This window comes from Nycticebus coucang, chromosome 1, assembly GCF_027406575.1.
Source record: "Nycticebus coucang isolate mNycCou1 chromosome 1, mNycCou1.pri, whole genome shotgun sequence".
In the NCBI taxonomy this organism is placed as follows: domain Eukaryota; kingdom Metazoa; phylum Chordata; class Mammalia; order Primates; family Lorisidae; genus Nycticebus; species Nycticebus coucang.
The window spans coordinates 155,104,685-155,117,624 of NC_069780.1; positions in this window are offsets into that span (position 1 = coordinate 155,104,685).

The window sequence follows — 12,940 nt, forward strand, 5'->3', positions numbered from 1 at the left end:
TATTTCATCTTTTTTGGCACTCTATAAAGAGAACTATGAAACTCTAAGAAAAGAAATAGCTGAAAATGTTAACAAATGGAAAAACATACCATGCTCATGGCTGGGAAGAATCAGCATTGTTAAAATGTCCATACTACCCAAAGCAATATACAATTTTAATGCAATCCCTATTAAAGCTCCACTGTCATACTTTGTTTTTTTTTTTTCCTTCTTTTTTTTTTTTTTTATTGTTGGGGATTCATTGAGGGTACAATAAGCCAGTTACATTGATTGCAATTGTTAGGTAAAGTCCCTCTTGCGATCATGTCTTGCCCCCATAAAGTGTGACACACACTAACGCCCCACCCTCCTCCCTCCATCCCTCTTTCTGCTTCCCCCCCCATAAACTTAATTGTCATTAATTGTCCTCATATCAAGATTGAGTACATAGGATTCATGCTTCTCCATTTTTGTGATGCTTTACTAAGAATAATGTCTTCCACTTCCACCCAGGTTAATACGAAGGATGTAAAGTCTCCATTTTTTTTAATAGCTGAATAGTATTCCATGGTATACATATACCACAGCTTGTTAATCCATTCCTGGGTTGGTGGGCATTTAGGCTGTTTCCACATTTTGGCAATGGTAAATTGAGCTGCAATAAACAGTCTAGTACAAGGGTCCTTATGATGAAAGGATTTTTTTCCTTCTGGGTAGATGCCCAGTAATGGGATTGCAGGATCGTATGGGAGGTCTAGGTTGAGTGCTTTGAGGTTTCTCCATACTTCCTTCCAGAAAGGTTGTACTAGTTTGCAGTCCCACCAGCAGTGTAAAAGTGTTCCCTTCTCTCCACATCCACGCCAGCATCTGCAGTTTTGAGATTTTGTGATGTGGGCCATTCTCACTGGGGTTAGATGATATCTCAGGGTTGTTTTGATTTGCATTTCTCTAATATATAGAGATGATGAACATTTTTTCATGTGTTTGTTAGCCATTCGTCTGTCATCTTTAGAGAAAGTTCTATTCATGTCTCTTGCCCATTGATATAAGGGATTGTTGGCTTTTTTCATGTGGATTAATTTTGAAACCTTGAAAAAATAATACTTGAAAAAGATCTTGAAAAAAATAATACTTCGTTTTATATGGAATCAGAAAAAAACCTCGAATAGCCAAAACATTACTCAGAAATAAAAACAAAGCAGGAGGAATCATGCTACCAGACCTCAGACTATACTATAAATTGATAGTGATCAAAACAGTATGGTACTGGCACAAAAACAGAGAAGTAGATGCCTGGAACAGAATAGAGAACCAAGAGATGAATCCAGCTACTTATCATTATATGATCTTTGACAAGCCAATTAAAAACATTAAGTGAGGAAAAGATTCCCTATTTAACAAATGGTGCTGGGTGAACTGGCTGGCAACCTGTAGAAGACTGAAACTGGACCCACACCTTTCACCATTAACTAAGATAGACTCTCACTGGATTAAAGATTTAAACTTAAGACATGAGAGTATAAAAATACTAGAAGAGAGTGCAGGGAAAACCCTTGAAGAAATCGGTCTGGGCAAGTATTTTATGAGGAGGACCCCCCTTTCCCTGGGCAATTGAAGCCCTGGGACCTGATCAAACTAAAAAGCTTCTGCACAGCCAAGAGCACAGTAAGCAAAGCAAGCAGACAACTCTCAGAATGGGAGAAGATATTTGTAGGTTATGTCTCTGACAAAGGTTTAATAATCAGAATTCACAGAGAACTCAAACGTATAAGCAAGAAAAGAACAAGTGATCCCATCATAGGCTGGGCAAGGGACTTAAAGAGAAACTTCTCTGAAGAAGATAGGTGCATGGCCTACAGACATATGAAAAAATGCTTATCATCTTTAATCATCAGAGAAATGCAAATCAAAACTAGTTCGAGATATCATCTAACTCCAGCAAGATTAGCCCATATCACAAAATCCCAAGACCAGAAATGCTGGCGTGGATGTGGAGAAAAGGGAACACTTCTACACTGCTGGCGGGAATGCAAATTAATACATTCCTTTTGGAAAGATGTTTGGAGAACACTTAGAGATCTAAAAATAGATCTGCCATTCAATCCTATAATTCCTCTACTAGGTATATACCCAGAAGAAAAAAAATCACATTATAACAAAAATATTTGTACCGGAATGTTTATTGCAGCCCAATTCATAATTGCTAAGTCATGGAAAAAGCCCAAGTGCCCATCTATCCACGAATGGATTAATAAATTGTGGTATATGTACACCATGGAATATTATGCAGCCTTAAAGAAAGATGGAGACTTTACCTCTTTCATGTTTACATGGATGGAGCTGGAACATATTCTTCTTAGTAAAGTATCTCAAGAATGGAAGAAAAAGTATCCAATGTACTCAGCCCTACTATGAAACTAATTTTTGGCTTTCACATGAAAGCTATAACCCAGTTATAACCTAAGCATATGAGGAAGGGTAAGAAGGAGGGGAGGGAGGGGGGGAAGATGGGCGGAAGGAAGGTGATTGGTGGGATTACACCTGCCGTGCATCTTACAAGGTACATGTGAAACTTAGTAAATGTAGAATATAAATGTCTTAACACAATAACTAAGAAAATGCCAAGAAGGCTGTGTTAACCAGTGTGATGAAAATGTGTCAGAGAATACATTAATGAAGAATTTGGGAAGTAGATGTCTATGAAATGAGGTATGAGTATAGGGATTATTGACCAATAATCATTAGAAAAAAACCTACTTCACATCAAAGTACTCTCCTTGGAGTTAGTCTAATATGCTGAGTAAAATTACTAGTCAGTAAGGCTCTGGAGTTCTTAGATTCATGTCTTGGAACCACAATATTGTAGCATGTGAATTAGGAAAAGTCATCTACTTTTTCTAAGTCTCAGTTTTCTCAATGGTAAAACAGGGATAGAAATATTGTGCTGCCCCCTCTGAAGAGTGTTGTAAAGGTTAAATGAGGCAAGCTACAAGTATGGAGCATGAGGCATGGGATAAATAAGTACCCAATAGCGCGGCACCTGTGGTTCAAAGGAGTAAGGCGTCAGCCCCCTATGCTGGAGGTGGCGGGTTCAAATCCAGCTTCAGCAAAAAACTGCAAAAAAAAAAAAAAAAAAAAGTACCCAATAGATGCGAATCTTCTTCTTCCAGGAGTAGAAGAATTGGTATTAAATCGACCATGCAAACCTAGGGAAGGTGTGTGTGTGATACAGTCTGTAGGACGTGATGTAGTCTGATGACCACCTGAAGGAGAAGTTTAGTGTTTGGCTAACAATGTCTCCATCAACACCTATTAAGTGTTTCCGGAATGTTCACCTTGAGAACATTTACTTTGGATTAGAAAATCATCTTGAGGATATTCCTATAAAATGGGTGAGCATGAGGATATCAGAACCCACTGCAACACTAATATGAATGTGCTTTTCACCTTAACCTAGCTGAAAGAGGGATTTTTTTTTTTTTTAACAAGAAAATTTCACTAAGGCCAAGAATAGAAGCGGGTCGGACCCTTGCTTTAGTGCCTGCAGGTTCTCTAGTAGTAAGAGTTTGGGTTTTCAAAGCCACAGGATACATTAAGTACTCCCACCTGAGTATGGGGGTGGTGCCAATTTTACTCAATGGTAAATAATATAAAAGTTTTTGTATGGTAAAACAATACGCGCTTAATAAAAAATATTCAAAAGTGATTTTTAAGTTAAATACGAGGTTTCAAATAAATTTTAAGGTGGCGTCAAAGTGTGCTCTCATCCTACCCCCTCTCTACCCCTCTTAGAATAGGTGGAAGTGTCTAGAACTGCTTCTGTTTTTACAAAGATTTCATCAAGATTCAGATTTTTTAAATTTACCAGTAAATACTCAGGGGAATTATACTCTAAGAGAATGGTGCTGACTCATAGAACTAATCCATTCAGAAAACTTAGCCTAGCTTAATAATTTTAAAGTTTCTTCTGCATACTGGGTTCCAGGGCGATGTTCCACATAGGCAAAGATGGGAGAACACTTGTTACTCTACTGTAAAGCTGCTGTTCATTACTTTATCTTCCTCATAAACAGGAACCGAAAATAAGTCGTATTGTCCTCAATTTTAATATTTTCAAGTTTCCTTTTACGTCTATTAAGTTAAGGAGTCTAATGAAATTATCTTTTAGCTGTTGCTGCTGCACCTGACAACCCCTGATTCCTTCCTCTATGACCAAAATAAAGTCACAGTGATGCAGAGCTTGAACTTCACCACTAGCCAACCATTTGTTTTTTTGTTGTTACGTAATGTTCTTGTGTGTTTTTTCACTTAAAGTATAAAATAGGTGTTCCTCCCTCCCTATTTCCTGAATAAATCTGTGCCAGAAACGTTGTCCAAAGACATTTGGGCACTGGTACTAAAAAAAATAATAATAATAAATAAAGCCAAACTTGCCTTCAGAATCCTGAGGACCATTAGTTCTTCCTAGTATAGGAAACTTCTCTAGACTTGTTGGCAGACTTCAACATGAGTGACACAGCAGGGCAAGAGCAAGGGAGGGTGTACCAGGGCTGTGACCTGGCAGGAATCTTTAATTCGTGGCAGTCTCTGACTCAGTAACAACCAGGAATGAGTAGGAACATTTTAGCTGCATTGTTGAATCCCTTAATTTGAAATATGAGTTAATCATATTTTAAGCTGTTAGGCAATTCTAAGATTGTTTGAGAGGCTGATTTAGTTACTTTTCTTTAACCGACCTCTAAAAAGTTAAATAAAGTAGTTGTGCTCTAAAACCCCAGGATTACAACAAATAAATGATTTATTAGTATTTCAAACTTAGATTGGCATTTCTTATAGTAGGACTGGGTCACTAAGCACAAGCATGGGGAAATACCTTTTATCTTTAATACAAAATAAATATACCGGGGGAGAAGACAGTCTACTATATGACTCTGAAATACTAAAACTTAAATAGTTTCTTTTACAGATACGTGTCTATTTTTCATCTGCTTTACCAAACTATAATCTATATAAAAATAATCAGTTACTCACTTTTGTCCTCTGCAGCGTCTGCTCCCCTATGATTCATTCATTGAAGCATTTAAGAAGTTATCTCTATGTAGAAGGAAATCTCCTAGGTCTTGAGGAATCAGAGATGTTGAATTTATAGGCCCTATTCTCAAGAAAAATGTCAAGTAACCTAGAAACACATGCATAGAATGATCTTTCTAATTGAATCTGACGCCTAGACTAGAGGATAAAGTCAATGGGGGAAAAAAGAACAGAGGTTCACAGAGACATTGGCATTGGACTTTAACCTTGCAGGAAACAGACAAGGAATTTTACAGATAGAGAAAAACTGTAATGGGATTTCTAGGCAGAGGCAACGTGAAATGGACAAATAGACTGGGATAGAAGTTAAGAAAGGAAAGTGAAGTTGAGACCAGATTTGAAAGCATCTTAGAAAGATGCCGGGACATTTGGACTTCTTATAAGCACAGGATATTTTCACAGTTCTGACTGACATATACAAACATGTTTTTTTCCCTCTGTTTTTGTTTTTCCTTTTTATTTGTGTCCTAAAGTGGCTTGATTTAATCTTATTTTTGTAGTAGAGGAAATGAAGTAAACGTAGGCATGAGGCACACTGTGAAACTTTCATGCCATGAATTCTTACGTCAATCCCTTCTTTAAGGAAATTTATAATTTATTATCAATAAATAAAATGTATGTACTATCAAAATGAAGCTGAAAAGTTGGACATTTGCCTCTTACGGTAGAGCATAGTCTAGAAGAATAATCTCTGGTGATTCTTTTAAAATTTGAAGATAAAATGAAGCCACGTGTCACGATGCATAAAGAAACTTTAGATACTGTAGTTGGATGACACATAATGGGCATTTAAGCATTAGTAAACATACACTGCTAGTGTTGGCCACTTTAAGCTTTTTTGGATCCCAAATATCAATTAGTGGGATGAAGAGAGCCATGCAATCATCTCACTCAGCTCTTTCTTCTATAAGGCAGAGACTATTTTTAAAGGCCTGTGCTGATGGAGGGAACCTTGGGGCTCTTCTTCAAAGGTGGCCATGACTAGCTGATGTCTCTTTAGAAAAGGAAAGTGTGGGCAGCCAAGAGGATAGAGGCAGATTGACGTTAAAAGCCACTGAAGGTACCGGGAGTAAAGCAGGGAAGAGTTTTAAAGATCTGCCCTGGAATTAGGACTGATTTACCTGAGTCAGAAACAGTCATGGGACAGGTCATTATAACATGAAGCACATTACTAAGGCTAATAGCAAAATAATAATAATATTAACTAAACAATTACATGTTTATGTAGTAGGGAAGATTTTTACAGTCACAAAAATAAGGGGTATAAAAAAGTCCTTTATGAGGTTAATTTTTTTTTGAAACCCCCGAGATTAAGAGGTAGTTCAATGTTTTCCCCTCCTCTCCCCCACCCCCCATAAGCTTGACTTTTTCTTTTTAAAAGTTTTGCTGAGCAGTGATTTGGCTGCCATGCATATCAACACAGAACGGTCGAAACATGGGCTCTTCTAAAGAAAAGAAAAATGGAAGACTATATAACCAAAAGAATGAGTTTTCTTTTCCATTAGAGCCACAGAAAGTTGTCAAACTATGGATGAAGAGGAGTCTCATAGGGGATACAAGAGTGAAGAGAGCCTGATGGAGGATCTGGATCCAGAGGAAGAGGACTGGTGGGAGGAGCATCCGGATACGCCTCTGTCACGTGGGAAGAAGCCGTGTCAGTTGACAGCACCGGCGCTGCTCTGAGCCCATTCAGCCTGCCTGCTATTCGTGGGCCCACCAGGTGCTACTTGAATAAGCAGAATATATCATTTGTACTGGGACCAAGAGACTTGCAGTCTACCTTCAGTCACAGTTGGCTGTCGCACTGGTCTGGCTGTAGCCTGAATACATTCACGTATGAGTACCTATAAAGACAACATGACTTTAGCAGCTTAGGCCACTTACAGTGGCGCTAGCCACCCAGAGCAGTGGTGAGGATGCAAAGGGGAAGGTAATTGCTCCCTTCCATTCCACCTATGGAGAATTGACTACACTCTTCATCTGAGTTGGGATAGAGCAAAAGTATCCCTTCTACATGCATAAAAATAAATTGTATTTAATTAGTCTAGGAATAATTATCAGTGGCTAGCAAAATTGGGCATAAAAGTACTTAAAAACAAGGTCTGGTAGGTTACAAACATTATATATCTGGCATCTGACTACCATTTCTGGACATTTATCAAACTCTTAATAAGATTTTTTAGTTACAAAAAACTCATTTTCACTATACCCCTCACTCCTCATTAAAAAACCAAACGCAAGTGTCATAAAATATTTTAATATAAATTTTATCTAGGTAGATTATTTAATATAATATTTAGGTTTTCCTTATAATCTCCACAACGCTAAGTTTTGAGATTGTATTTTATGTCACTAGGTGGAGTAAGTTAGAATTTTCTATACCAAGTTAATTAAAGTCAACTCTTATGAATAAAAATGCTGTTTTTATTGCATGAAAATGTCTTAACGAAAACTCATTTTGTGTGGACTGTCACAATAGGCTTTAAGAAAAAGCAAGCAGCTTGGTGGTTTCCAGAGGCCATGGGGAAAGGGAGATCAGGAATGATTGCTGATATGGACGAGGTTTCTTTAGAATGATGAAAACGTTCTGAAACGAGTGAAAAAAAATAAAATAATGGTGATGATCACACGTGTCTGTACTAAAAACAGTGAATTGTATATTTTAAACGAGCTAATTTTATGGTATCTTGATAAAACTGTTACCCTGCAAATACAGTGCAGAGGGTGGATGGGAGCCAGGAGTCCCCGTGGACAGGAGCAGGATCAATGAAGAAGGGGTTCTTTTTAAACTTATGATAAAACTGATTAGCTTGTGTGTCTACACTGGCATATCAGAAATAATCAGTGATTCACAATCATTCTCCCCCATGAGTTTTGATAATGCATAGAGAGATTTTATAGTAGCATAGCTTGATTGCAGATTGAAGTCTAAGATATTCTGCAGTGATTTGGCTGCTATGCATATCAACACAGAATGGTTGAAGCATGGGCTCTTCTTAAATTTTTAACTTGGTTTGGTGCATATAAAAATTCTAGAGAAAAACATGAGGTCCTGTACTAACAATGATTACAAGACAGAAAAAAACAAACTACCAGAGTACTTCAAAACAAATATTGTTTGTTTGTTTAAATAATAGTAGTTGATTATTTTGTTGAGGCACTGATTCAATAACATGTACTAATTGGAACACGGTGTTAAAGAGAACAATTATTTCTTTTTTTTTACTTATTTATTTATTTTTATTAAATCGTAGCTGTGTACATTAGTATGATCATGGGGAGAACAATTATTTCAACTGGAATATCTTTGTTGAACACAGTTTTAAGGCACTTGTGTAAAGTAGACAAGAAAACAGTAAGTGTAGGAGGATTCAACGGCGAAGAGCTGCAGATATCAAGGAGACCACACGCTGAGTGGCCGTGCAGAGCAGGTCTCTCTCCACTTCCTTTCAGCTGTGTCATTCAACTTGGGGTGATAGTAACTACCCTAATGAAGTTAGATGTCTCAAAATTGAAAACAGGAAGAAACACTGGAAACGAAATCCCAAGAGCTCTGTCATTCAACTTGGGGTGATAGTAACTACCCTAATGAAGTTAGATGTCTTAAAATTGAAAACAGGAAGAAACATTGGAAACGAAATCCCAAAGAGTAAGCAACTTCTAATGGTCTATAATTAACTCCAGTTGCTTATTTTAAGAAGCATTCCAACTCTTATTTATAAAGCCATTAAAGGGAATTCAAAGTTGACAAAATGAAATAGAGAGACTCAAAGCGACCCTGTAGGAGAGATCTTAAAAAATTCTTTTTCTTACAATTGTAAAAAAAGACTTGACTGTTTTCATTCAAAACCCAATCAAGTCAGCAAATTAAAAAGTGAACCTGGTTGTGTCATAATATTTAACACACACACACAATTATGAGTCTCCATGTGCACACACACACACACATTCCAGCGTATAATTCACAATATCACCATGGTCCATGAAGAAATACAAGCTGAGCTTATTCAAGAATGTGCATCTACTTAGTCGTATGGCTCTTTGCAATATTTTACCCCCTTTCTTTCTTTGTTGACTCCACATCACAGCTTCATAGGCTTCTGAGGGATATTATCTTTCACCACTGTTTACAAAACTTTAGCTTCTTTCCAAGTTCAAAAAGTACAGAAAAAAAATCTTAAGTATCATTTGTATGGCATTTTGTAATTAATTTACAATTGTTCCTTTTATTATTACATTTGAATTTCACAATTTTCCCCTTGGGGAGGTGGGGTAGATATCTCTAACTTTCCTTCATTTTAAGACATGCAGAGTCACATAATAAATGGAATTACTGAGACTGAAACCTCATTCTGAGTTTTTAAATTTTGCTTTTTAAATTGTGTACCCACAATCTGAGAACATTTTTAAGATATTTAAAAAAAACATTCACATTAAGTTGGCATTTTGATTCTTGTCTGTTTGTAGTAAATACACACAAAATATTAAAATAAATCTCTAGGACACATCTGTTTCCTGTTCATTGTGCACGTCATGTTATAAGCTCTTGGAATGAAAAGTGGCATTTGAAAACTTCAAGAAATGACAATAGCAGTGATGATGATTTCGGCTCTTACTGGTAATGGGAGAACTGATGACTTCAAAAGCCTTTATGAGATAAAACAAACCTTGGAATCTATTCAGTTATGATAGAAATCTTGAGACAATGTGGTTTTCAATAGTAATAAACAAGAGTTTCAACAAATAACTCAATGATTTTTTTTTTTTTTTAGTTCCTGCATCTCTTAAATAATTGACCAGGTTAATTTTGTTAATTTTAATTCCATTAAATTTCAATTACATTTAATTCCATTAAGATGCTGTCAAAAGTTGATGCCTGTGTGTATGTAACACCTAATATTCTTTCTTTTTGGTAACACAGTTGTTTGAAGCATCTGAACATATTCTCCATTTTAAAATAATCTTTTTTTGTTTTTTGAGACAGAGGTTCACTCTGTTGCCTAGACTAGAGTGCCCTGGCATCAACCTAGCTCAGAGAAACCTCAAACTCATGGATTCAAGCGATTCTCCTGCCTCAGCCTCCCAAGTAGCTGAGACAACAGGCACCTGCCACAATGCCCAGCTAGTTTTTTCTATTTTTAGTAGAGACGAGGTCTCTCTCTCACTCAGGCTGGTCTTGAACTCCTGAGCTTAAGTGATTCTCCCACCTTGGCCTCATGGAGTGCAGGGATTACAGGTGTGAACCCCAGTGCCAGGCCATAAAATAATCTAATATTATGGGTAGGTTGCTAACTTTTGACTTGGGAAAAAGCTTATCAAAGTTTGCCTTTTGATCTTAATTAAGCACGTTAAGAAATATTAAAATAAGAAATTAAGAAATCTAAATTAAGAACTTGTGAATTAAAATTATTTTGATGAGAAAACATGCCTAACTTTACCTTATTTGAAGTGGAATCTATTTAATACTTAAACACACATCAGACACCAAGGACTAAAATAAACTCTACTGAGGCAAAGAAGAAATCGCCTCTATTTCCTTTCTTGTCCCTTCCTTCCCTTTTTCACTTCTTTCAAGGGAAAGTTTCTGCAGCCTTTGGGTCTTTTTTGTAGAAATCAAAGTCCCTTCACTAGAAATGAGATCCTTCTGGTCAAATACATAAACAAACACGTGTGTGTGTGTGTGTGTGTGTGTGTGTGTGTACATACGCACCTGCTTATCTCCCACTCTGTCAGCCACAGTGTACAGGTACTAAAAGTTACAACAGCTGGAAGTTAGGGTAACATAAAATAAAGGAAATATTTACAGAGATGGAGGCAGAGCAGATGGACCAGCAAGGCACTTTTGGTCATGAGCTATTCCCACCTCTTGGCCACAAAGTGCAAAGGAGGGAGACAGCATGGTCAGTGAGAGATGGAGCCTTGGCAGGGTGTGTGTGCAACAACAGCTGTCCTTGTGGAAGGAGGCAGCCAGTGGGAGCGGTGGGGTGGGCTGGGGGTCAAGCCTAGGGTAAGAGGGAGCTTTGGAGGACACAAAAACATCTGACTCTTCCCTTTTCCTGCTCTCTGACATCCTGCCAGTGGTTCCCATTGGCTTAACCATCCAGAGGGCAAAGACCTGAGTGGGTACCATCTGTAGTGGTCAGTCTCCCCTGGCAACACAGCCCAGGGTGGAGAAAGGAAGAGACTAGATCTGGGGGGCAGTGGAAGCAAATGGAGAATAACAAACCCCTCTCTCCAAGGCTTCATTGTCTAGGTTTGGCTGCCTAAGTTGCCAGGTGAATTGGCCACTCACAGCTTTGGTGTGTATTTACATGGGAGAGCTTTCCTTTATTCCTGGGGTCATCAGACTAAAGCAGGCAAGGGTGCCCTCTGCCCCTCCTTTCAACCCCTAGAATATTGATAGAGCTGCTCTGGGGTCATGGGCATCTTCTAATAGGTCCCCCTGATGTTAGGTTCTCCATGTCCCAGAGTTAATTCACCCTGGTGAGTCAAGGTCAGGGTCACTACCATTTTGGAGGAGAGATCCTGGGAGTTCTTATGCAGAACCAGGCATTGATTCACTTTCTGAAACCACTTAGTTTCCCACAATGACCCTTAACGCCACTGGGCCACAGCCTTCTCAGCTAACTTTAACTAGATCAGGGCTTTGGTTACCATACTGGCCCATACCCTGAGGCTGGTAGTAGCTCCCCAGCGGTGCCCAGGGCCTCTGGTTGTGCTCAAAGTGCTGACATACATATTTCAGCTAGACAACAATTCACCAGGATAGAAGGACCCTGGTCCAAAACTCTGAAATATTATGCTATTATAAAATGAAATTTTTAAAAAAACCAAAGTCAATATTCAATCTTTATTAACCCTAGAGGATCAGACCACATACATGTACACTTTTCTCTATACATGAAATGAGTTTAATACAATTTCCTGTGTTATGTTTGTGCACAGCTCTGGTTTTCTTTTTAAGAAAGAAGCTATCTTGACAGAAGGCACAGAAATAGACCTTAAAGATGCATTCTGTCTGGTATCATGTAAACGTGAAATAACATGAAGGTAATTTATCATTATTAAACATTAATAAACCTGATTTTACGGTGTTTAGAAGATTATTTAAATTTATCTCTCTAAAAGGTCGGGGATAAAATTGTGGCTAGCACATGGAAATTAACTCCTACATTCTACTGAATGACTCCATTTATCCAACGCGACTCCATTGAGCAGAATTAAACATTTTCAAAAATGGAGAACATTTTGACTAGCACTTTGATCGCTGTTACTACAGTATTCTGTACTTTTTCCCCTCAGTCAACTATATAGTGACAAAAAAACTAAACAAGAGAATATTTTTAAAAATTAACACAAATAAAAGAAATAAAGGCATTAGAATGTTCCACCATTGAATGAGTAGCCTTTGAGATTCCGCTGCTTGACGGCTCAGTGTTCCAAATAACATTTTGGGAAAATGTTATTTGCCCAAATTTCCATAGGAAAGTTTTGTGAAATCTTTAAATCCTCTTATCTCTAAATTTAGATTTTAATTGGGTTATCTTTTAATTAATTTCTGGAGTAGAGACGAAGGGCGGGAAATGTTGAGGGAGGTCTGGTTGCCTAGCAGACAGGTCCAGGGAGGTGAGCGGAGATGTGCGGTACCGAAAGGCAACACGACCTAATGGGAGGGCACGGAGAAAGGGGAAGGGACAGGCTTTCTAAGTAGCTGTGAGGGCTAGGAAGTGTTCACATAGGGGCACAGGAATCTGGAACCTGAAGTACTGTTTCAATTGTGAAAAATCTAGGGTCAAGGGCAACATAAATAAATCAGTGCTTTCATTTCACTGGAGTGAGGCTGATAAAAAACTGAACTTCCAGGAGGGTG